Consider the following 26604-nt stretch of genomic DNA (forward strand, 5'->3'; position numbering starts at 1 on the left):
TGTACGTTACTGGTTTGTGAAATCCCCAAGGTGAACCTGTGTTAAATAAACTATTGTCAAAAACAATTGCAGTCTCTGAGCATTAATTTGTACCAAAACAAAAGACTGTGTAATCAGCTCCTGCATCTGGAAACTTGAATGAGCCTTGCTACCTTCTCATCATTTGAACTAATGCATTAAACATAGGAAATTTATATTTTCTATTATTACAAAAAATTCCCTCCTTTTACCATATGATACAGAATCAATTAAAATTGACCCAAGTCTTCCTCATTTTTTCATCTTTAACATACAAAATTAAATACTGGATTTCTAAATAGGCTAGTTTACATGATGAGTAAATATGGTTAATTCACACACACAAAATAGTGTGTTCTGGAAGCCAAGGTGCTAAAGCTAACTATTATATATAAAAGTACGTGCGAACTAAAGATTGGGGAAGGTATGAAAGTGGTTCATCAATTCAATTAACAAAGACCATTAAAAGAGGTTTATAAAAGGCCTGTAATACATATTAAATCAATGTTTAAAAGGTAACCCTCCTTCATTCTGGGAAGAAAATGCTTTCAAGCTACTTTTTTTACAGGACTTATCTAGTATTACTTCTCTTTCTTCCAGGAACCTGGAACTTCTTTAAGCTACTAACACAAATGTTTTTGTTTCAATGTCCCTTGTCTTTCCAATAGCCTCACTTCATGGGCCTCAGTTTCATCCAAAGTGTCACTTAAAATTATTGAGCTTATTACTTTGTGGATCCCCTTTCCTAGCAAACTAACGGTCTCAAAAGTATACATAAAAATTCCATGTAAATATAAACAAGTAAGCACAAATAAACAAATACAACCCTCCATACAAGGCTAGCGGGGCATCATTCACTTTTTGTCTATGTCTGTAACCAAAATGAGTGACGGTGATGTTCACTAGATACAGTAGAATTCTAGCCAACACTAAGCCAAAAATAGGTGAAAGCCAAAACTGAATCCCAGAGTGTGGATAGAAGGAGATAAGTAAGTGGTCAGAAAAAGGAGACAAAAAGCAAAAGTGTTTTGGGAGAGCACTGATTTTATATGACTCCCAAAGACATCATAGGAGGGGGAAAAAAGAAGGAGAATCAAACACTGGAAGTTTGTATGGGCCAGGAAGTGGAACACATAGCTTAGCCTATGTTCTCCTGGCCAGAATTCAGTCATAAGTAAGAATTTAACAAGAAGAACTGGGGTCAGTGGGTATGAATGCACCAACAGTTAAGAAAATTAGATCCAGACGATCTTTATATGTGTCCCAGATGATGGAAGGTTAAACAAAATCACAATCAAGAAATCAATAAAAGAAACAATAGAACAAAGTTTTTAACAACAATAAAAGAAAGTTTTATTTTCATTAGTGGCAAAAACAGAATTGGCAAATAACTACAGGACAGTTGTTGATAAGAGCATCAGAAACAAGACACTATGGCATCATGGGGGAGGGGAGAGGAGTCCCGGTGATGAAATCAAAGACGTAATATTAGAAACCAGACTGAAAACGACAACTGGTTTTTGGAATTTGGAGACAGAGATGAAGGCTATCCTATATAGACACAGAGATGAGATGTTTCCAGATATGCCATGAAGAAATAACAAACTGCCTGGGAGGTTTTGAATGGGGAGCATCCATATTGAAGAACAACCATTTGATAAAGCAGACCAGTGCTTTCCAACTGCAACACTGGCAAAAATGGCATATGGTGAAATTTGCTAGAATATATAACTCCCTTTGACAAAATATCTTTTCTTTTCAATTTTATAGTTTCAAAACTTAATGGCCCATATTTTGTTTATTAAATGTGGGAGGGAAGCATTACACTAAAATTATTTTAAGTAAATTTAATAAATGTAAATTTGTAAAACAGAAATTCCCCGCTCAATATCCCATTATATGTGTATGCATTTCATTACAAATTCCAAGTAAAAATTAATGCAAAGATCTTGAAAAAGTTAGGGTTGGAAAAAGAAATATAGAATTACTTACACATGTAGGAAAATAGATATACTACCAAGACAGCATGCTTACTTTTCTTATTGTCACATTCTAAGTGGATTTAGACTTGGTGCCAAAGAATCATATCTATCAACTTGATGAAATTGATGTGGAAAATATCAGAGTGTAATCGAATATGTACTAAGTTAATTAATAACATTTTAACATACAGAATTTGTGCTCTTTGAAAATTTAAATACAAAACAAGAGTTCATATATGGACTCATGATTTTCTATTATAATTTGGGAAGTTCAAGAAATCAAAAATTTCAGATGTAATTAATATAGTACTAAGTCAGCAAACATTAACAATAATTAAAAGCTTATTATGCTTACATATCAGAAACTTTGCGTGCATTAACTTATCAATACTTAGAATAACTCTATGAACTAGATGTTTTTTCAGTGGAGGAAAATGAAGCACAGAAACATTTGAAAACTCCAAAATTATACAAACAACAAATGGCAGAATCCATTATTTTACATATATTGTTTCCCCAAAATCTTCACTCTTAATCTCTATACCAAACAACCTTCCATAATATGATAGTATATTTTATGTAAAAACATATTTTCAACAATCCTTTTTTTTTTTTTTTTTTGACTAATTAATGACATTATAGCAGGGAGAGGACTAAGACCTGAGACCGTTGCCTGAAATCTAATGCTAGATTTCTATTCATACCAATGTAATCTTTGACTGATCTGCTAGACTACTTTCACAAATAGACAATGAAACAGACAAAAGGGCTTCCAGTTACAAGCCAATAATGCACGTATTCACTCAACAAATAATTTTTCTGTCTGTCAAACACTGTAATGGATATTCAGTGCTCATACCAAACCCCCATAAGGCTGGCCTATTTTGACTTTCATTACATCTATAGATAAAGGTAGCGTGCTCCTTTCCTTTATCACCCAAAACTCCAACTCACCTTTTCATTACAAACACCTGGACAAAATGTCAAACTTACATTTGAGTGCGTGTGTGTGTGTGTGTGTGTGTGTGTGCGTGTGTGTGCGCGCGCGCGCGCGTGCACACGTAGCCTTGAATAGCCCCTACATCAAAGTACGGTTTTCTTAAAAGTTCAGAAATAGTAATATGTATCAGTTTGGCAAAATCATCTCTAATGACAAAGGTATTGCTTTTGAGACTTTGGGAGTGATAGCCCATCTTTAGAAAGGATAAAGAAATATTTTTTTCTAAGAAAACAGAACAAAGATACAATATAAAGGGGATGCATTAGCAGATATATTGCTTGTATGGCAAATTAATATAAATACAAAGAAATACACTCTTATAGGGGCCCCGGGTCAAAAATGTAATACAAGAGAGGAAAAAGAAATCTGAAAAAAGTTTCATGCGTGTGAAATCAGCTGAGCAAAGAGAAAGCAAATTGTTCGGAGTGCAATTGCAATTACTTGAAAGATCATAGTTAGGTAACAGCAGGGTATTGGGATGATATTGTTTAGCTTCATTAATGGATGCATATGATTCCTGGAAGAAGGAGGGTTCTAAAATGAGGAGAGTGCTGTGGGTTTAAAATGGAATCCTCATTAAGAGCAGAGGTTGCCCTGTATTGCTTATCTAACACAGGGGCAGGCAGCTTTCAGGGCTCTTTCCTGCCAGTTTGGGTGTTAAAACCAAACAGCTGACCTTTAAGAAGCTAAAGGATCCAAAATTTGCATAAAGGCTTTTTCATTGTTGTTGCTCCTTAGTTATCCCAGCAAAATGCTTTAGGATAACACAGCTACTTCCTATTTGTTTATGTCACTCATGAGATGAACAAGTATCCCTTATTTTTTCCCTTCCTCTATCTGATGTGCAAATTTTAGATAAACAGGGATCCTCAAACCACCTTCAAAGTTTTCACTGAGAAAGACTTCTTTAGGATGTGATAGGGTTCCAGGATAACAACAACAACAAAAGCAACAACAACAACAAATAATTTTTAAAAAATTATCATGACATATATCTTCTCCCTTACATGACAGGAATTTTTAAGGTAGATATGTAGATTGAAAAGGGATCTATTATTCACTTAACGAATATCAAGAAACGGGAAACTGATGAAAAATGGATATTGGATCAATGGAATTTTCTTGGTTTCTCTGAGTGAAAAATGACTTAACGAATGGTACATAAGATCAGTAATATTTGTTTCTCAAAGTTACTATAGAAATCTGCGTGATTACAGCTACTATGGAGGGGAGATGTCCTAATATCTTTAACAGATAAAAATTAAGTAGGGATGCTTGCCCTCATATTTTCACACCTGCTCTTTGGTCTCTCACTTCTGATTTTTCATCCATGTAGGCCATCATAAAGCTACCACATTTTTTTCCAAGGTACAGCTCTGACTATACAAACACAAATTATAACAAAAGCCCAACATCTTCAATGACTACTTAATGCTTAAATAGTAAAATATAATATTTTTAAATCAGGTTTCAAAGACTTCTGCCAATGAATTTTAGTCCAACATTTTGAAATGTCTCACTCTTCCATATAATTTTCTATGACTTAGCCTATACCCTATTGCCAAATGTCTCCACTTATTTCAACCTCCATGTTTCTCCTATTCTCCTCTTGAAAGAAAATAAGTTTATCCAACCCCACATGTCTACATCCTATACAACTGAAAATGTCATGTACTTTGGTCAGCAATTCTTTCACATCCCAAGAGCTAAAAAAGCTTCCCTCTTTGAAAGGCTCGTTTCACCATATCTTGACAAGTTATCAGTCTCTACCTGTAGTGTCATTATATATGTGTTGCCAATATTTTCCCACTCATTTACAGATATCATGATATCTAATGTCTTTATTGCAACAAGCTGAGAACTGCTAGTTGGGAGTTAGTAGTAAGAGCATATCAGTCTTTTTACAGTGTCAACCCAAGCTGATCTTTCACTATTTAATTTTCTCTTAGCACCTTGAACTGTGCACTATATTATACAATTGGTTATGTCACACCAGTTGGAATTATGTACTATTTGTGTTGATCAGTGGCTTTGTTTTCTGTGTAAATACAGAATTGTGTACTACACAAGTGGACATCTTTAAAGTCAGAGAGATTTAGATTTGCAATTAGCTCTGACATTAAATAGCTCTATGTACTTGAGCAAACTATCAACAACTTTAGAGCATTAGTTTATTACTACTTTAGGGATAAAATCGTATCTATTACAATATATTTGTGAAGGTCAAATGGAATGATTCATATTAAGCACCTTGAACATGGAAACCCTTCATATGAATGCCAGCTTTTTTTTTCTTTTGCTATACCATCTCATGATCTACATTGCTTCTTCTTAAAAAAAAACTCCTGTACCACACTTCCTAAGTATCCTCTAAAGTGTATACAAAATTGAATACAGGTAGCATGCAACTAATGCTACTGACCAAATGTGGTCTAAACAGGGATATAAACTGTTTTATACAGAGTTTTCAACATCATGTCTAAAATGAGAAATCTTTCGGCAAAGCTAGAACTCAGGTCAAATACTCTGATACCTGATTCTAGATCTACAGATACTACTTACTAGTAGTGTGACTCTGAGGCAGGTCCTTTACTTCTTTGATTCTCCATTTCGTCACCTGCAAAAATGAGGACATTGGACTAGATCCATGATTTCTAATTTGATTAACACTTGAAAATTTATTGGTTTGTTTATTCTGTAAATAAAGTTTTATGGAAGTGAAAAAACAGAAGTATTAAAAGCACAATACAAAGAGGATGATACAAGGAGGAAATTGAGGACTTCCGCCTTTTGGTCTCTTCCTACAGGTCAGACTAATTCTGGCTTAAATCTAGTCAAGGATTTACAGAAGATGCATGAAGAATTGTGCAGGCATACTCAGAATGTATGTGTAAAAAAATATAAGTTTTATCCATCCATCCATTGATGAACGTTTAGGTTGCTTCCATATTTCCTTGTGAATAATGCAAATATATCTTCAAGATACTGATTTCAAATCCTTTGGGATATACAACCAAAAGTGGGATTGCTGGATCATAAGGCACTTCTATTTTTTGAGGAACTTCCACACTCTTTTCTATAATGGCACATTTCTAAAATTTCCATCCCCAAATGTCTGTTTACAGATGAATGGATAAAGAAAATGTGATTATACACACACAAATGCACATGCACATGTACACAACACACACACACACACACACACACACACACACTGGAATATGATTCAGCCTTAAAAAAAAAAAGGTAATCCTGCCATTTGTGACAACATGGATGAACCCGATTACATTAGCTCAGTGAAATAAGCTAGATGCAAAAAGACAAATACTGCATGTTGGTCTCAATTGTATGTGGAATAAAAAATGTTAAATTCATTGAAACAGAGAATAGAATGGTGGTTATCAGGGAGTGGGATATGGGAGGTGTTGGTCCAGAAATACAGTTTCATTTATGCCATATAAATACATTTTGGAAATGTAACATACAATAATGTGACTGTAGTTAACAATACTGTGCTAAAGACTTGAAATCAGCTAAAAGCATAGGTCTTAAGTGTTTCAACACACACACACACACACACACACGCACACACATGCTAACTATATGAGATGATGAATATGTTAACTAACTTGATTGTGGTGAATATTACACAGTGTACACATACTTCATATAATCAAGTTGTATACCTTAAATATATATAATTTTTAATTGTCAAAAATTAAGTCAGGTGGCCTTTTTAATTTTGGTATCGAAGGGTAAGAAATTCCAAAGTTTAAACCACTCTATATCTACTGAATATTTCCTAAAGATTTTTTGAAGCTACAAAAGTTTTGTTTGTTTTGTTTTGTTTTTGTTTGTTTTGTTTTTTTTACCAAGCATGTTCCAGAACATTATTTAATTAGCTAAAAATTCCAAAGTGAAATTTGACACTAATGCTTAAATAAATAAATAGCATGCCTTGGCTTATAAAAGGTAATACAGCCAACAAATGAGTGATCAGAAACTGATGTTTTGTGTTTTAAAGATGATACTGGATACAAAATTCATGTGGATAAGCTGGTTTTGAGCTTCAATATCACTTAGACCACAACATCAGAATAGTCAATGTACAAAAAGTGTGCAAGAAATCATGCAAGAAATTAAACATGTGCTTTGGAGTCAGATAGATGGTTTTAACATTTTAACATTATAGTTCTGAGAAATGTACTTAAAGTCTATAAGCTGTAGCTTGCCTGTAAAATGCAGAATACAATATTGATCCTCCTTGTTTTTCTGTATGTTATTAAGTAATATTCGGTATAAGAAAGCACTAGCTCATATTAAGTGCCAATAAATATTAGTTCCTTTTATTTCTCCTTTTATATAGTTCCACAATATATAGGAAACATTGCCTGGCATAAAGTGTAAAGCAGTGTCAGCAACTCAACTTTTTAATGGTTTCTTTCACAGTGGTTTCTAACTTTCTAACCTTTTGAAGCTGTTAAAATAAAGTCAAATAATGATACTGCTGTGGCATAAGTGTATGCTAGGATCAATAAATTGTGGTTGTTGGAATAAATTGCAATTAAAGGGGTAGTACTTGATTGCTTGACAGTAGGTAGTCTTTCTGGCCCAAATAAACTCAAGTATTAGTCTGATTTACAAGCTAATTAGTATGGACTTCACAGGCATTTCATTGGGGGACCATGAGATCATATTGACTTCTGCTCACATCATGAGAGCATCCTTCAAGTTGTTCTGTGTCACTGATAGGTGACAACTTCGTGTGTACTTTGTTTATTCGAGAATACAGTTTTAATCATTTTTAATCAAGTAGAATATACAAGAAATTTACAATGTTTGCAAATAAGCACCCACATGTCTAAACAATTTCACTATTGCCACTAGTTTCCCCCCCCCCATTTCTATACATTTAAGATAAAAATATACATGCATTCAAAAAATGACAAAGTCATCAATGTAGTACAAAGGATAGTTATTACTGAATCTTTGAAGCAATAGAAAAATATATAGAAGCATTAATTTATAGGCTAGAAAGCCACAGGGTAGGTATTTCATAACAAATTATTTGAAAAATCCATAAAAGAGAGACAATTTTTGTCTCCAAATAAAGAAGTATGCTTATCTAAAGTATAATTCTGTTTATTCTTAATTTTCCTATTCAATGCAGTATTTTATATGATAAATTCCAACATATGCCTTTACAATTATCTAGTGAATATGGGACATTCATAGACTAAAACAGGTAATTTAAGCAATCCTTTGAGTTGTAAATTACATTAAGATACATCATGTGCTTTCCTCTACTATGTATTTACTTACTAGTGCATTTCCTGCTAGGGATTAAATACATTTTTGTTGAATGAAAAAATGACAAAAGTGCAATTCCTCAAAAATACATAAATATATATATGGTATGACTGTTTTTAAAATTAAGCATCCTTTCCATTTAAATAGCTCTACCCCATATTTCTTGTAAATAAAAAAGCAGCAAACAAAAGTTACAAATACGTGAAAAAAATCCCTGATGCTATGTTCTCTGTTGTCCATATTTATGTTAGATATATGTTTTAGGTTGCTAGTATTATATCCAGTAAATCTCACATCATACTTACTATGTTTCTGTTATTTAAGTTTTCAGTTTCTGAGCCTCATTTTCCTTTCCCTAGCTCTCTTTGAAAGGCATCTTTGTGAAGGCTGAAGAAAAAAGACTAATCTATTTGTATACTGGTGAATTCTAATCACCTACTAGAGTTTCTGACTCATAAATGCTCAATCATTATTTTTTGCATAAGGAAACTGATCACAATTAGTATTATCAATTATAAATCCTCATATTTCTGACTTTAATAGACACATAAACATATAATTTGCTAAATTTGAGTAATCTCTTAACCACTTTTATGTATGACAATGCAAAACTATATTAAATTTAAGGAATTATACAAAAACCAGAATATCAAACTTTAGAATCAATGGTAGCATTTTAAAGAACAAAATAGTATCCTAAGATAAAAATGCTGAAATAAATGTTTCAGTGTCAAAATTAGTAGAAGCCCATGAAAGAAATTATGAAAAGACAAACGAGAAACAAAATCAATTCCCTAGCTTAGTTAATGTCATCCAAAACAAGAATTTATTCTTCTTGAATGCAAAATGTCTAATAGACCTTGTTCTCCCCAGGTTTAACACAATACCTGGCTCATTGTGAGGACTAAATTTGTGTTTTAAATGCATTGATGAATCAATCAATCAATTCCTGATTCAGAATGTCTAATAGTAAAGCAGTGTATAAAATACCTGGGAAAAAAATAAAGATGAGAAAAATATTAAAATGTATAATAGAGCAATTTAACTAATATGGCATAGACTACATATTCTGTGGTTTCACAAGATTTGGTATTATTCTAAGCTGCAAGTGATATTAAAGTTCCAGAAAAATAAAATACATCTGAGTAGGTAGGTTTAAAACAAATTCCTTTTCCATTCTAAGTTCAGCGTCATAATATTAGAAATATTATTTGAGAGCATCTTTTCCCCCTGTCTGTAAACTGATTGGTGAGAAGGAGGACAGGAGAATCTTGCTTCCCTGTCCTTGGGTTACATTCTCTGAAGTCAACAGTAGAAAAGGATGCAAAGATGTGGATCTGAAAATGAGAGGTACTATGTTTCTACAGGATGTATTCCTGCATAGGCCTTAGAACAACTGCTCAGCTCTGACTGATCTTGAGCCTGTCAATCTATCTGATCTGATTATTAATTTGCTTGAAATCTTGTCATGGTTATAATTTTATGTGCTGCACAATTGTAATGTCATTAAGATAAAGCAAATAATTGAAAACTTATAATTGTGAGGTAGCCAAACCTTAGGCCATGAGGAAAAGAGAATTCTCTGTCTTCACTATAACACATGCCCACACTACCAGTCTCAATTTTTTTTTTTTTTTTCCACGTTTTTATTTATTTTTGGGACAGAGAGAGACAGAGCATGAACGGGGGAGGGGCAGAGAGAGAGGGAGACACAGAATCGGAAACAGGCTCCAGGCTCTGAGCCATCAGCCCAGAGCCCGACGCGGGGCTCGAACTCACGGACCGCGAGATCGTGACCTGGCTGAAGTCGGACGCTTAACCGACTGCGCCACCCAGGCGCCCCACAATTTTTCTTCTCAAGAGCCACATACACATCACTACCACCCAGTTGCTTTCTGCTTCTCTTCCTTTTTCCTATTTATCTTGACACTCCACTGCCTGTCACTGGGGCTAGTCTAGACCAGTGCTGCCCTTCATGAGCATCTTTTGTTTTTCCTCTAGGCGTGTTTTTTTTTTTCTCTCAGATAACTTTTTATGAGGCAATATTAAAATCATTATGAGCTTTTAACTGTAAATTATCTAAAATCACAAATCACAGAGGCCTATGATCCACTTTAACACGAATGCTGTTAACTAGTTTTTAAGGAATACTGTTGAATTTACATAAAAGGAGTGTCAGAAAATCATGTTTGGAGGTATAAAATACAATTCTAATGATTTAAAATAGGGATGAGGGGTGCCTGGGTGGCTCAGTCAGTTGAGCGTCCGACTTTGGCTCAGGTCATGATCTAGCAGTTCACGAGTTTAAGCCCCATGTAGGGCTCTGTGCAGACAGCTCAGAGCCTGGAGTCTGCTAAGGATTCTTCTCCCTCTCTCTCTCTCTGCTCCTTCCTCTGCTCATATTCTCTATTTCTCAAAAATAAACATTAAAAAATTAGAAAAACAAGCTTATTTCATTGAAAAAAAAATACGGATGAAGTGGAGACCCTGGGTGGCTTAGTCACTTGAGCAGCTGACATCGACTCAGGTCATAATCTCACAGTTCATGACTTTGAGACCTTTGTTGGTCTCTGGCTGATAGTGAAGGAGCCTGCTTGGGATTCTCTCTCTCTGGCCCTTCCCCACTCATGCTTTCTCTCTCTCTCAAAATAAATAAACAACTTTAAAAAATAGTTTACCTCTTCCATTTGTTTTTTTTTCTCTTTTATTTATTTATCTTTAGAGGGAGAGAGAGAGAGAGAAAGAGAGAGAGAGAGAGCAAGTGGGGGACGGGCTGAGAAAGATGGAGGGAGAGAATCCCAAGCAAGCTCTGCACTGCCAGTGTGGACGCCAACGTGGGCCTTGAACTCACAAACTGTGAGATCATCTCCTGTGCCAAAATCAAGAGTCAGATGCTTAACCAACTGAGCCACCCAGGTATCCCTTACCTCTTCTGTTTGTATGTCACATATGGTCCAATTCATTTTCAAAATCTTATTTTTTTCTAACAATAAGATTGAAATGCAATCACGGATGTGAAAAAGCATAAATATACACATGTATATACTCACACAAATGTGCACACACACATTCACACATCCACACATTCACACATATTCCAGAGAATACACATATTCTCCAGTGCTAATTCCAATCCCTGGGGGTAAATTATTCCAGCAAACATCATGTGGTCTATGTTTCAATCAGTTATTTGGGAATGATTAAATTGCTAAATAGGAATGTGCAGAAACAAAAATACACAAACATGTGTGTGTGTGCCTCTCAGATATACTGTAGATTTGTTTCCATGTCCCTAAATATTTTTAGAGTGTCATCAGAATGAGTCATTAATGGGGCGCCTGGGTGGCGCAGTCGGTTAAGCGTCCAACTTCAGCCAGGTCACGATCTCGCGGTCCGTGAGTTCGAGCCCCGTGTCAGGGTCTGGGCTGATGGCTCAGAGCCTGGAGCCTGTTTCCGATTCTGTGTCTCCCTCTCTCTCTGCCCCTCCCCCGTTCATGCTCTGTCTCTCTCTGTCCCAAAAATAAATAAACGTTGAAAAAAAATTTTTAAAAAAGAATGAGTCATTAATTTGAAGATTAATATATAATTGTTTCAATACATGAAAAGTGGAAATGTGTAGTGTAGGGGATATATGAAAAAACTGTGTACTCTGCACTCAATTTTGCTATGAACTTAAAACCATTCTAAAAGTAATGTCTACTAAAATAAAACATTTGATTTAAATAAGATGTTTTCATTTAGCAATATCCATTGAATTTATGCTTAAGTTTAAAATAATCGTTTATAAGTGATTAAAAAAATGAAAAAAAAAAGTCACATATGGTAGGCAGAAAAACTTCTCCCAAAGATGTCTATGTTCTAATTCCCAGAACCTGTGAATATGTTATGTTACATGGCAAAGGCGATTATAATTACGTTGTAGATGGAATTACATGCTAACCTCTGATGACCTTGAGATGGTAGAGACTATCCTGGATCATTGAGGTGGGCCCTGTGTAACATAAGGATTCTTTTAAGTGAAAAAGAGTAAGAATCTGAATGGTATGATCTGACAAAGACTATTAGCCATTGTCATTGCTGGCTTTGGAGATGGAAATGAACATCTGGAATGTGGGAAGCCTCCAGAAACTGGAAAAGACAAGGAAACATATGTTCCCCCAGAGCTCCCAAAAAGAAAGGCAGTCATACTATGAACATTTACGTATGAGGTTTTATGGACATATGTTTTTATTTCTCATGAGTATATACCTGGGAGTAAAACTGCTAGGTCATATGGCAGGTCTACAGTTATCATTCAGAGAAACTGTCAAACTGTTTTCCAAAATGGATTCCACACTTATATTCCTGTCAGCAATGTATGAGGATTCCAATTTTTCCACATCCTCAAGAATACTCGTTATTTTCTTTTTATGATAGCCATATTTTAGTGGGTCAGTAGTGATATCCCATTGTGGTTTTGATTTGCATTTCTCTAATGGCTAATGATGTGAGAAACTTCTTATGTTCTTATTGTCCATTTGTATATATTCTTTGTAAAAGTGTCTATTCAAATCATTCATTTTAGTACCTTTTTAATGTAGTTAATAAAAAACAACTATTTGCTTTTTGAGGGGATTTCTTAAAAAAATATTTTAAATAGACATTAATTGTATAGCAGTTTTATGATCACAGCAAAATTGAGTGGAAGGTATCCAGACTTCCTATATCCCTCTTACCTCAACACATGCATAGCCTCCCCCATTATCAACATCCTTCGACCAGAGACCATCAGAGTGGTACATTCATTGCAACTTATGAAACTACATTGATGCATCATTATCACTCAAAATCTATGGTTTACATTAGGACTCACACTTGGTTGTATATTCATTGAGGTTGAATAAATTCATAGTAATATATATCCATCATTAAAATATCATACAGAGTAGTATGATGTTAGTATGATATCCTTTGGTGCCTAGTGTATCCATCTTTTCCTCCCTGCAGACCCTGGAAACCAACGAATTTTTTTATTATCTACACAGTTTTGTCTTTTCAAAAATGTCATATAGTTGTAACCATACAGTAGGTAGTCTTTTCAGATTGGTTTCTTTCATTTAGGAATATGTGTTTAAGTTGCTTCATGTTTTTTCATGGCCCATTTATTTTTAGCACTATGGTTGTCCATTGGGTGTACCACTGTTCATTTATCTATTCCCCTACTGAAGGGCATCTCAGGTACTTCCAAGTTGGGCAACTATGAAAAAAGCTGCTATCCATATCAACGTATGGATTTTATGTGAGCATAAGTTTTCAACTCATTTGTGTAGATAGCAAGGAACATAAGTGCTGGGTGATATTATGGTAAGAGCATGTTTAGTTTTGTAAGAAACTGCCAAACTGCCTTCTGAAATAGATGTACCATTTTGCATTTCCGCCAGCAGTGAATGAGACTTCCTGTTGCTCTATATCCTCTTTAGCATTTGGTATTATCAGTATTCTGGATTTTAGCCAATCTAATAAGTGTGTAGTGGTAACTCACTGTTTGAATTTGCATTTCCCTAGTGACATATGATGTACAACATCTTTTTATATGCTTATTTGCCATCTGTATATCTCCTTTGGTGAAGTATCTGTTGAGAATCTTGTCCACTTTTTAGTAGGGCTATTTGTTTCCTTACTGTTGAGTTTTAAGAGTTCTTTGTATGTTTTGAATAAGTGTCTGCAATGGACTGTATTTTTGGAGCTCCTCCAAATTCATATGTTGAAATCCTAACCCCCAATGTGATGGTATTGGGAGGAAGGGTTTTTGGAAGGTGATTAGGTCCTGAGAATGAAGCTCTTATGAATGCTATACTTGTCCATAGCTCTCTTGCTCTCTTTCTGCCATTTGAAGATACAACCAGAAGATGGCAGTGTAGAAGAGGATCCTCACCCCACACTGAATCTGTCCATATCTTGAGCTTAGACTTCCTAGCCTCAGAACTCTGAGAAATAAATGTTTGTTGTTTAAGCCACCTAGTTTGCATTATTATTTTATAGTAACCTGAACTAAGACACATTCCTTTATCAGATATGTCTTTTGCAAATATCCCCATCCAGTTTGTGGCTTTTTATTCATTTTACAGTGTTTTTTGCAGAACAGGTATTTTCAGTTTTAATCAAGTCCAGCTTATCATTTGTTTTTTCTATCAAGAAGGGATACTATTAGCATGGTTGTTTCACTTTTAGAGAATAAACCTGCATATCTTTAATATGATAAAGGCTTGGGGAAGAAAGAAAATATATAGTATGGGATTTGTAGATCACCAGAAGTTTACCCTGATAAAACTGGGAAATTTTTAGGATCATGTTGCTGCAATGCAATTTGGCATCCAGATGCTTTATTTTTCAAAAAATGAAAAAAAAACCAATATTAATGATGCTTTTTAAGGCAGATGGATAGGTGTACCTAGCTTGTGGTGTGGTGTAAGTTCACAAGCTATGGGATACTATGGATTAAACAATATTTTATGAGTTAATAAATAGATCTACTAAATTAGGTGGTCAGAATAGAGTCCTCCCAACTCTGCATTTTATCATAGGGAAGATGCATGTTGAAAGCCTTATAAATTCATAAATGTTTCAGCAATTAATCAACAAGGAATTTCCTTTTATAGTCAAACAGTCAAAGGAACTAAAAAATAACATTCAGTACCAAGTCAATTTATCTTGGAAGTAGAAATTCTAAACAATTTTGTTATCTGAAATACTGCCTTTATTTTACATTATATTTATTTTGCATGATATTCCCTGGGATGGTTCATTTGAATATGATTAAAATCAATGAATCATGTCTTATCCTGGCTCTCTGCAGTCGGCAATAATCAATCTGTTTCTCTCGGTGCCCAATTATACTTTGATAGAGATTAAGAGTCATACACAAAACCTCTCTAAAGAAGAGAGAATAGATTTGATGAAGGAGAACTTCTTATTCATCCCTAAGAAAAGATATTGTATTGAAGCAATGAAATAATTACAGGGTGCTAAATATCTATGTTGAATTCAATCATGGCTGGGACCCTTAACTTTCAAATATGCAGTGGTATTATGGGTTAAAAGTCATCATTCATCCAAGAAATGATACTGGGAAATCAGGGGTTAACATCTTCTAGATGTTTGAATTCAAACTTCCTTGTCAAGTAGAGGATCCTTAAAATTTTATTTTCACATTTGCAAACAAAAAAGTGTCTTATATTTTCCCCTTTGTTCATTAATTTATTAAGATTTTTCAGGAATGAAAATTTGAGGACCTAGGAAAATACAAAGGGACACCAAATAATTGATATGTTCACTTCCCAGATGGTAGTAGAGGTAGATGGGCTGAAAATCCAGACCTGCATAGGTGGGTCAACAACTCTCTTTAATCCATCCTGGGGCACCTGGGTAGATCAGTCAGTTAAGTGTCTGACTTCAGGTCAGGTCATGATCTCATGGTTCATGGGTTCAAGCCCCACATCAGGCTCTGTACTGACAGCTAAGAGCCTGGACCCTGCTTTGGATTCTGTGTCTCACTCTCTGTCTCTGTCTCTGTCTCTCTCTCTCTCTCTCTCTGCCCCTTCCCCACTTGTGCTCTGTTTCTCTCTGTCTCTCAAAAATAAATAAAGGTTAAAATTTCTTTTTTAAAAATGCATCTTACTAGAAAGATTGAGTTTTGAGTCAATATTAGGTACCTGTGTTAATTTTGGAGGCATTGATAGGTAAACCCAATTTCATTAAGCCTCACTTTGAGAAGAGAATGTAGTGGAAAGAGGACATAAGGCGGGTTCTTATTTCATCAGTCTGAGAGCTCTGCTTGAGTTCCAGTGCAACCCAGTTTTATCTCATTAACCTTGGCAGGCAGTCCTTTTTCACCTCCTTTTTGAGACTACTTAAATTGTGTTCACTAAATTTGTAAGCAAACACTGCACTAAAATCAAAACATACAAAATTACTTTATCCTATTTTACTATCAGTAGATTAGTATGATTATACAAACACTCCTGCTGATCTGAGTTCTTATTTCATAGCTGGAGGTACTTAACCCAATATTACTTTTTCATTACTTCAATTGGGCAGATTCTTATACTCAAGTTTGTTTCTGCCATTCTCATTCCTATTCTTCTTCCATCCTACCAAGTTTCATTTTACTAGGGCTGAATTAACATGATTTACATTGCTATTCAAGTAGAAATTTTACATCACCTCTGTAGATAGGGCAGTTAAGTTCCTGCATATAAAACAGATAATTGTTTTACATGTAAGGTTAAAGTAATGAAATATGGATCACAAGTAGTAATAGCTATATAAGTGTGAGTATTTATAATCCCAAGATCATATGTAATTGAATGTATTGCTTGTTCAAGCATTTGAGGTCTTGGATATAAACCTTTCTCACAATCTATTAGTATTTGATTATACAATAATGACACTCTCTTATTTTTATAACTTGATTTTGTCACTATAATATTTATATTTAATGTATTATCTAAGTGACTTAAAGTAAGTACAAAGTTTACAAAATAGGATATAACCCATATTATCTACAGAAATCTATATTAACTCTCATCTCTCTGCTTCTCTTGTAAAATATCTATAATACTTATCCTTAAATGTGGCAATATCTTCAGATGGCTTTTGTATCATGAAAGAAAGGTTAACTTATATTCAAAAGAATTTATTAGAGTTGAGTAAAATCCTCTCAAATTTGATAAGCCACACCAAGTTTGCATGTGAGGCAAGGTATTTATGGTAATTTTTCTTCAATAAGATCCAGAAAACCTGAATCTTCACCTAACTTATCAGTTTGTTTACCTAAATCCAAAATAAAAGAATCATCAGTGAAATAAGCATTTTCAATATATTGAGCTATATTACAACTTTATATTTGAAACTCTCCCTTTTAAAAATCCCCTTTAAAAAACTCTCCCTTAAAACCAGGGTTTTGGAGGTGGAGTTGTGGTCAGGGTAATTTGTTACAGTAGTCCTAAAGTTTGCACCAAAAACATTCCCTGTGAAAAAAAAATTACTGTAATAGCTCGATGATACTGATAGAACCACTAATGACAAAATCAAGTGCTTTTCTTTCCCTGTCTTTTGACCATCCCAGAGCTTTTTTTACTCCACTTCCAAAGAGTACTTTTCATTCCTCAGTACTAACTGAACACTTTGTTTGTATGAGTATACTAACAATTATTTTAATTCCACTGTCTTCTATCCTCAACAATACAACAAGCTCTTACCACTCCCTTCAACATCCTTTCAGAAGAGATGATTTGGAGAGCATGGGGAATGAGTGGAAACTTCCAGAAGAATGATCCTAAAGTCATTAACAGAAAATTTCTTAAAGCATAAAAAGAAGATTAAAGAGTCAAATAACCATATGCTCTGTAAAAATCAAGACTTTTCTTTACCTCTCACAAAATGAGAACAAGCTCTTAACAGTCAAAGTCAGTGACAAATGTATGACAAAAATCATCTATCAAATACTAAATTCATTTATTTTAAACTCATGTTCAAAAAAGGAAATTTTAATCATGTGCTAGAAAATATTTTTTGTATCTTTATCTGTATTATATTGTATAATATATGTATAAATCACAACCAGTAACTGTTAAAATTAAACTATTAGGACTTCTTCAAGACTTTCTCAGGAATGAATTGAATTATTTATTTATTTATTTATTTATTTATTTATTTATGTATTTATTTTTTTATTATTAAATATCTGAATCATAATAAAAAAGACATAAAGAATAATAAAGTAAACTTCCATGTACTTATAATTCTGCTTAAAAATAGAACTTAAGCAGTAAAATTGAAACTTACTGTATTGTGTTTCCAAACTACACCATGCTCTCACCTTTTCAAGGTACTAGCCACTTAATTAATAATTATAATTTCCCTTATCTTCCTACATATACAACCTCTAAACTAGAAAGAGTATTGTTCAGTTGTTTTGATACTATGGAGAGGCCTAGGGTAGGCTGCCCCCAAATATGCCATTTTGGAGTATTGATTGTTTTAAATTAAAGTTACTTAAGAAACAGTACCAGGAAAACACTCTGACTCCTCCTCTGTTTCCAGAAGGTAGGAAATAAATCTCCCATATAAAAAGTACCCTCCCTGTACCAGGTAGTAAAGGGACATCATCAGAGATAAGGAATTCAGAGCTAAGGCTATATACATAAACCGTGTTACTTCCACTAATTTACTACTCCAGCCCAAATTCTGTTTTAGAATTCCTTATTAATTGAAACTCCTGAACATACATTTTTCTTTGTCCTGTCAATTCCTCACAGTTTTATGGCCTCTTTGTCTAAGAAAGTATAAAACCTGTTGCCTTGCTCATTTCCTTGGGTTTCAATTTCTTTATTGAGCCTCTGTCTATACATAATTAAATGCTGGTTCTTTTTGTTTGTCTGTTTGTTCTTGTTAATCTGTTTCATGTAAATTTAGTTCTTTAGAAGAGGTAGAAGAGGGGCGCCTGGGTGGCGCAGTCGGTTGGGCGTCCGACTTCAGCCAGGTCACGATCTCATGGTCCGTGAGTTCGAGCCCCGCGTCAGGCTCTGGGCTGATGGCTCAGAGCCTGGAGCCTGTTTCCGATTCTGTGTCTCTCTCTCTCTCTCTGCCCCTCCCCCGTTCATGCTCTGTCTCTCTCTGTCCCAAAAATAAATAAACGTTGAAAAAAAAAAAAAAAAAAAAAAAAGAAGAGCTAGAAGAATCTTAAGAATAGAGAAAAAAAATTCTTCCCCAACAATTGCATATAAAGTAGCATCCTTTGTTAATAATTTAGCATTTTGCTCAGCCTTAAGCCTATGGAAATCATCTATTATGTATATTGTATTATATATGTTTACACAAATATATATATGTATGTATACACACACACACACACACATATATATATATATATTTGTACATAAATATTGATAGACATTTAAGCTGATAGGCATTAGAATATCTCCATTTTTGACTATTAAAATGCTAATGCATGTGTATGTACATTTTTGTATGAGTATATGTGACAGTCAATTTAGTTTAGGGTAGAATTCTCTGAAGCTAGTTTAGCGTTGAATTTCCCATATTTCACAGATATTGCCTCTTATCTGTTTTATACCCTTTACAAGCAAGTCTATAGATTTCCGGTGTTGACAAATGTGCACAGAATAGCTACATTTGATTCTAATTACTCTTAAGATTTTGTCAAAAGTTTTCCTTGAATTCCTTGACTCTAAGCTATGAATTTACAAAAATATTTATGGCATTTCATTCAGCAATTGTTTTGTATCCAGTTTGCAGTGGGAAGGTGACTGAAATACCTTGTCTGTCATTCTGCTGGAAGGGATCATATGAAGGTGATGAATATGAGGCTACAGCTAGTGTGACATTATGTCCTTTTCTGTCAGCTCCATTTTCATGTCATGTTTTACTGAGTGTGGGAAGTACATCCAGTAATTCTGGTAGAGGGAAGGAGTACATGGGAGGGATGTGTGCTGTGTGCTCTATGTGTGTATTAGATGTCATGGTTTTGGATGTGGTCATGATACCTTCCTCTGACCTTAACACCTATCTTATTGTTATTTGTTAGGAGCATGGTTAGGTCAATTTAAAAAAATTTTTTTCACTAAAATAGATGCACATTTTCACATGGAAGGCTTATGAATACATTATTTCTCATAGTTAAATAATCCAGAATACACCAATTTTAGAATTAATTACTAATGTGTATTTATATTGTAAATTTTGTTTTGGTAAGATAGCCAAGTTGTTGTGGCAAAATAAAAATCTACAAAATTTCATCTTTGCTTTGGCATTTTCTAATCACCTGATTTGAGTTACTACAGAAAATATGAATGAGAAATCTATATTTTTTATCTTGTTTTGTAAAATTTGTTTCCCTGCTTTGTTAGGCAACATACAAAATACAAAATGCTTTCTTAGTCAAATAAATTTGGGAAATATTCAAAGTACTTAGATTTCTCAGGTTCAATAATATGCTAAGGTAAACTTCTATATTTTGAAAACATGTTTGATCATGGAATGCTTTGTTAACAATAGAGAGCTTATAGGATTGGTGTTGTATAGATCATTCTTTGGGAAAGGCATATGTATTTCAACACTTTAAATACTGAAGTTATAGAAAATGAAAGAAACTCTCTATGGTATGCCTAATTTAGCTAATATGCAGATTTGAGATACTAAAATATAGGTTAATATTGTCAGTAGAAGATTACTAATTGTACTTACTAAGCAAAATCTAAAGTGATATTAGATAATACATTCAGGTGTGCACTGGAAATGGTGTGGACACCTTCAAGAAAGATATTACTGATCTATTCACATCTCAAGTTATTAATTCATTTGATTTCTTTTTGACTTTCAACGCAAGGGATCTTTAAAGAAAAACTACTTTATTACTTTTCAGATTTTGTTTATTTATTTGAACCAAGCTTATACCTGGCCAGAGGCTAGTGCAGCTTCCTAGAAATCTATTAATGCATTTTGGAATATCACCAGCAGGAACTAAAGTGGCAGAGACAGTGTCTCTCAGGAATTGTCTGTTTTATGCCAGCCAGGCCAAAAATCAGCCAGATGACTTAACCATAAGGGATCCCAGAAGATTCCCTGCACAAAAATGTCTCTCACATGCCGTTTTACTCAAAATGCCATTTTAATGTGATGATGAATAATACTTGAGTAATTAGTAGTCCTGTAGAGATGTATGCATGTATGTATGTATGTATGTATTGTTAAAAAGGCTCCATGCCCAATGTAGGGCTTCAAGTCACAAACTCAATATCAAGAGTCTCATGTTCTACCAACTGAATTATACATGTGCCCCAAGATTTAGGCTTTTAAAAAGTTCACACACCTCTTATTCATTCAGTCATCACAATAAAACTATAAAGGTACTTAATATTCTCATTTTATAGATAAGGAAAGGCATCTCAAAAAAATACATAACTACACTAACACATTCTACAGAGAATGCCATATGCCTTATTACCCTAAATATTATTTTTCTTTAAATTCTGGGTAGTTTCTATAAGATGATTATTTCCCAACTTTACAGCTCATATACTCATAAAAATATTTTGAAGTATACAGGCAAAAATATTTTGAAGTGTATCAATACTTGTATATTACTGATTTATAAATCGCATAGTATACTACTACACTGTAACAGTGTTTACATATTATAAAAACTAAAACACCACCAAAATTAAGAAAAAAAGACCTAACAAATATTACAGAAACAAATTCTATATTTTCCTCCTAACCCCCAGTAGATCATCTTATGTATGCCTTCACTGTATACCACTCACTTCTGAGAACACTGCTTTAAGCAGTTGTACACATTTAAGTTTTTGTGTGTTTGATTTAACTATCACAAAATAAAATTTTGGGAAACTCTACCAGCAGTATCTTCAGGAGGAATCATCCTTAATGAAAATTGGCAGTGTTATATAGAAAGAATTCTAGTGTCCAATGGCCTGATCTCAAACCTTGCTCTTAGTTGCTATATGGCCTTGAGCAAATTATTTAGCCTTTTTGCTTCGTTCCTGTAAAACATGGATTAATAAGATTAATATCTACATCACGGAGTTGTGAGGATTAAATCAGCTGACGGAATATGTCATTAAACAAAATAGTCCATACAAAGTGCTTAAAGCAGAACTTAGCACATGTAAGTGCTGCAAACATATTGATTACTATCAAAGTGTTATTACATTATTTTGTAACAGTAGGAAAGAGGAAATTGTTTTTAAATAATTAAAAAATGCCTACTATGCACAAAGAGCTGACATAGTCACTGAGTGTATACGAAGATAAAATATAAGTTCCTTGATATTAAAATAACTTGCAATCATGAAGAGAGCCATGAGATCATTGGGGACATTTCCATTAGTCAGAGGTTAGTATTTAATGCTTCATTGTATTACCTAAAGATAAATTTTTAAAGTGTATTAGAAAGATAGTTCCATGTAAAAACTGTTGACACAGCAATATTGACCACATTGACCCAATAACTTAATGATGCATGTTCAAATGCTCTATAGTCAGTAGCCTCAACTACAGTGCTCAAGACTTGGATGGGAAAAACCTCATTAGAAAGCTAGCATATAAAATTCAAGAAAGCAATATATAGGGAAGAGGACAAAAGAGAATGGTGAGATCAGGAAATTCCACATGATGAATTAACAGGTTTGTCTTCATTAAAAGGTCCTATCTTTGGTCAGAAATTCTTCAATAAGAAAAATTAACTACATTTAATCCTGCAAAGTGAAATAAATAGAATTCATGGTAAACCTATTTGTGAATAAAAACAGCAAATAAATAATGCACTAGTTTTAATTATTTTTACAATCTCCTCCTTGGAGGCAATTAGAATTTCATTGATTACTGAAACGATCTTTAAGTATTTTAACATCAAATTAAAGAGAGTGGAGTCATGTTTACTTTATTTTGGCACATTTTAGTGTATAAAACTTAGTTAATAGCTGCAATGTCTGTGGGTTAATTTTGAAAGATCTGTGTACTAGCTTGTTCAATATAGCAATCTAACTGAAAAATGTTAGGTTTTAAAATATAAAAATTATTAAAATTCTTATATTATAATTGATTTGATTATTATATTCCATCATTGGTATGGTATATACTATCTTAAGTGCACATAGTACATAATAATTCTTTAATATGAAATTTTATTTACTAATTTAATTGCATTCTGTGCTCAATAGAATTAATTGTTCATTTCTTTAACAGTAGGCTATGTCATTAAATAAAGTTGTCCACTAAAAGTATGTATTTTTGAACTTCATTAAGTAATGCACTTTCCTATCACGGAGAATATTGTTTTCTATAAAAGTATTGTGCTGAATTTGTAACTTCCAAGATTGGGGGTTGATATATGGTATGCAGATACTTAGGTCTCTTACAAACTCACACTTTGCCATGGGGAATCACATCATTGTTACTGAAAAGTGTTTGGTTAAGATATGGTTTTGTTGCCCATATGTGTACACTTTTATAAATCTAGTACTTAATATCAACATAATGCCAAAGAAAGGGTATTTTTTCTAAAATTAGAATTTATTAGATATATTTATATCATTTGATCTGTCTTTAACATTTGAACATTCATTGTTCAGCTACCCTTTCTACATAAATCAAAGTAGAAATGTTCAGTGTCAGAAAGATTATGGGTGAATATTGTTTTCTACTATTGTGTTAAGGTACATGTACATTTTCTTATATTTCATTTTTAATCAAAGTAGTATATATACAATTAAAAATAAAGTAATAAAAAAAGCTTATGATAAGAACAAAAAAAAATTACTTTCCTCCTCTTTATTTCTCCAGTTTTTCTCCCCAGAGGTAAATGTTATTATGTCCCTAAACAGTTTCTTCTGCTAGCTTCCTAAGTAAGTATGTATTTTAAATAAGGCCCAGAAAGCATTTTGTACCTTTTATATTTTGGAGAATGTTAAAATTAAAATACACATAAACTTTTCAGTAACAAGAAGATTATGGCACAAATTATTAATCTTTTTTTTTAATTTATTTCTGGAAGCAAGGAAGAAAAGCAGTATTAACCAGCAGTGTGATGGGTTGAACATAAATCTCCAAAATATCTGTTTTTATGATTAAAAATAATTGTGTGTGCTGCAGCAAACTGAGTTCTGCAGTGTAATTAAACATATTTAACATATATTAACTCTATAAGTAATTTGCATAAATTATTCTGCTTAACAATTTTAGTGCACACCAGGGGATACTGTGATTTTTATCAATGTACTCTATTAACTAAATGGATAATGATATCGTTTTAAAAGTTGAGATATAATTACAAGCCCCTAGAATCTCTGAATGAAGGGTGTTACAGGCTATTGAAATAGTTTGCTGGAATGATAGACAGAATTGCATACGCTGTTTTGAAAGTTGAATTTAAACCTCTATACCTAATCTTCTGACAAATAACAACTATATATTTATTTATATTTTCTCAATGTTCCTTTTCAGATTTATTAGTTCATATGCTAGGTTTTTACTCTGAGAAGTACTATTATGCATATAGTTCTACATAATTATCATAATAATTTACCTTAATTGAAAATATGGATAAACATTCAATTTTGTGACCTATGTGGCAAACTCGAGGCCAGGAACTTGAGTTCTGATTCTGGATTTGTCACTAAGAGACGAGTGACTCAGAGCAAATTCCCTCATCAACGCTGGCTTCAGTTTCTTTGCCTATCAAATGTGATGGATTTGGTTGGACTCATATTAAAATTCAAAGAGGCTCCTTAAGTACTTCACATAATCAATCACAATCACACTCAATCATCTTTATTTGTGATTCTATTTATTTTACTAAATCAGTACATAGTATAGGCACTTGATTACCTAGAAAGGAGACTTTTATCCACTTCGCATTTTACCTTTTCCTTGGCTCACTCTATCTTTCCGTCCCTTACACCCTGCAAAAGCAAAGCCTTGGGAAAGGTTTAGAAATGTCTTTACAGTCCAGACAGGATGGGAGAGAAATAACTACATAACAAGCACCACCTTCTCCCTTGTTTCAACCATGCCAAGAAAAAAGTGTAGATTAAAAATTTTCAAACACTTTGGTTTTTGACCACTTTACACTCAACAATTACTGAGGACCCCCCAAAAATTCCATTTACATGGTTTTCATTTAATGATAATTATGGTATTATAAATTAAAACTAAGCAATGAAAACACTTATTTTATTAAATCATTTAAAATAATCTCTATTAATATTAATCTAAAAACACTTTTCATTAAAAAAACTTTATTTTTCAAGCCAAAAAATAAAAAAGGTGCGAAGAGTAACATTATTTTGCATCTTTAAAAAATCTCCATAATATCTGACGTAATGGTGGATAGGTAGATTCTCATGTCTGTTTCCAATTCATTATGAAATCATATGTCAGAAGAATTGAAAAAGGAAGCAACTCCCTAGTGTCACAAAAATACTTTGACCTCTCAGATTTTCCATAGGAGTTTCATCTCCAAGACCACATTTTGAGATCTGTTAGTTGTTGTAAACATAGGTATGGGGATAATATATGAAATGCTGTGCTTTGACTAGCACAGTACTTAGATGGGAGTGGAGCAGGAGATATGGGGGTTGGTTGACCAAGCCCAGAAAACTGTGAACTTGTATGCCATTGTGTATATTATACACCATGGTTTATATGATTCTTTAAGTTCTTGATTTCAAACAGAGGTTAATTCAGAAACATTCAAAATGTTTGAAGAATTAGTAAGGAATGTGAATTAACTGAAAGAAATCTTATTTCCACTTGTACAAGAAGAAAAAAAAATGTCTATGAATAGAACCACTATTTTGATTTCTTAGATGGTTTCACCAGTTTTGTTATGTTTTGATCATTACACTATTAAAAAAAAAAGTCATCACTTGGAAAGATTTCACTAAAACACATGGGAAAATTAGAAAAGAAACCAAAGTAAGCAAAAATTAACTTCCTGCTCATTTACCAACAAAGTTGACCAATAAGAAAGCTGAGATTAAAGACTAAGATCTTGGGGATATGAGCAAAGTTCAAAGTGAATTAGATGGGCATGCAAACTTTCTCTCCAACTGTGCAAAATGCAGGAACCAAACAAGGGTTTAGAATTCAGTATCTTCTTATCCAGGTTTCCAGTCCAGGATAGACTATAGAAGCTCATCTTCTCCACCAGAATCTAGTTAGCATGTACTTCAGTTTACCTAATTCAAGTACTTCAGAATTCATTCATAGCTTATTTTGGTTTTTGGTTGTTTGTTTGGTTGGCTGGTTGTTTGTTTTCACACACTGTCCACATATTCCAAAACTAAAGCTAATTTCTCAAAACTCATATTCAGGGAAGAGAAATGTATCACTAATAACTTTTCACTGACAACAATAATCTCTCACCCTTACATAGTGCTTCCAAAATTCCAAGCACTGCCTTGAATATGTTCTGTATACAAATCTCATTAATCTCACAACAATGTCCTGATGTAGACACAATTATTTCCCCCATTTTTCAGATGAGGAAACTGAAGAACACAAAGGTTGAGTGTTTGCCTAAAGTCAGGGAGTCAGGATTTGAAGCCAGGCAACCTGGACCCAGAATCTGAACAAGAACTAAGTAGCAACTAAATCTATAAAAACTGAATATATAAAATTTTTTCAGGAAAAATTTCACATGTGTCAAGAAGCCCCCTTCTTTCTTTCTTCCTTTCTTCCTTTTTTCCTTTCTCTCTTTTTTAGTTTTTTTAA

The 26604-nt window shown here is 33.5% G+C and overlaps 1 protein-coding gene across 44 annotated transcripts in view; it reads right to left on the bottom strand.

Annotated features, from left to right (window-relative positions):
* The window catches only part of PTPRD (protein tyrosine phosphatase receptor type D), a 2239943-nt gene that overhangs the window by 1969075 nt on the left and 244264 nt on the right, over nt 1-26604 (bottom strand). For 43 of the 44 annotated variants that reach the window (XM_045470168.1, XM_045470171.1, XM_045470169.1 and 40 more), the window contains exon 2: nt 5563-5617. The exons of the other annotated variant lie outside the window; for it this stretch is intronic. The gene's annotated coding sequence lies outside the window, so the exon portion shown is untranslated. The remainder of the gene's footprint in view (nt 1-5562; nt 5618-26604) is intronic. 44 annotated transcript variants of the gene reach the window in all.

Source organism: Leopardus geoffroyi, chromosome D4 (assembly GCF_018350155.1).
Source record: "Leopardus geoffroyi isolate Oge1 chromosome D4, O.geoffroyi_Oge1_pat1.0, whole genome shotgun sequence".
Lineage (NCBI taxonomy): Eukaryota > Metazoa > Chordata > Mammalia > Carnivora > Felidae > Leopardus > Leopardus geoffroyi.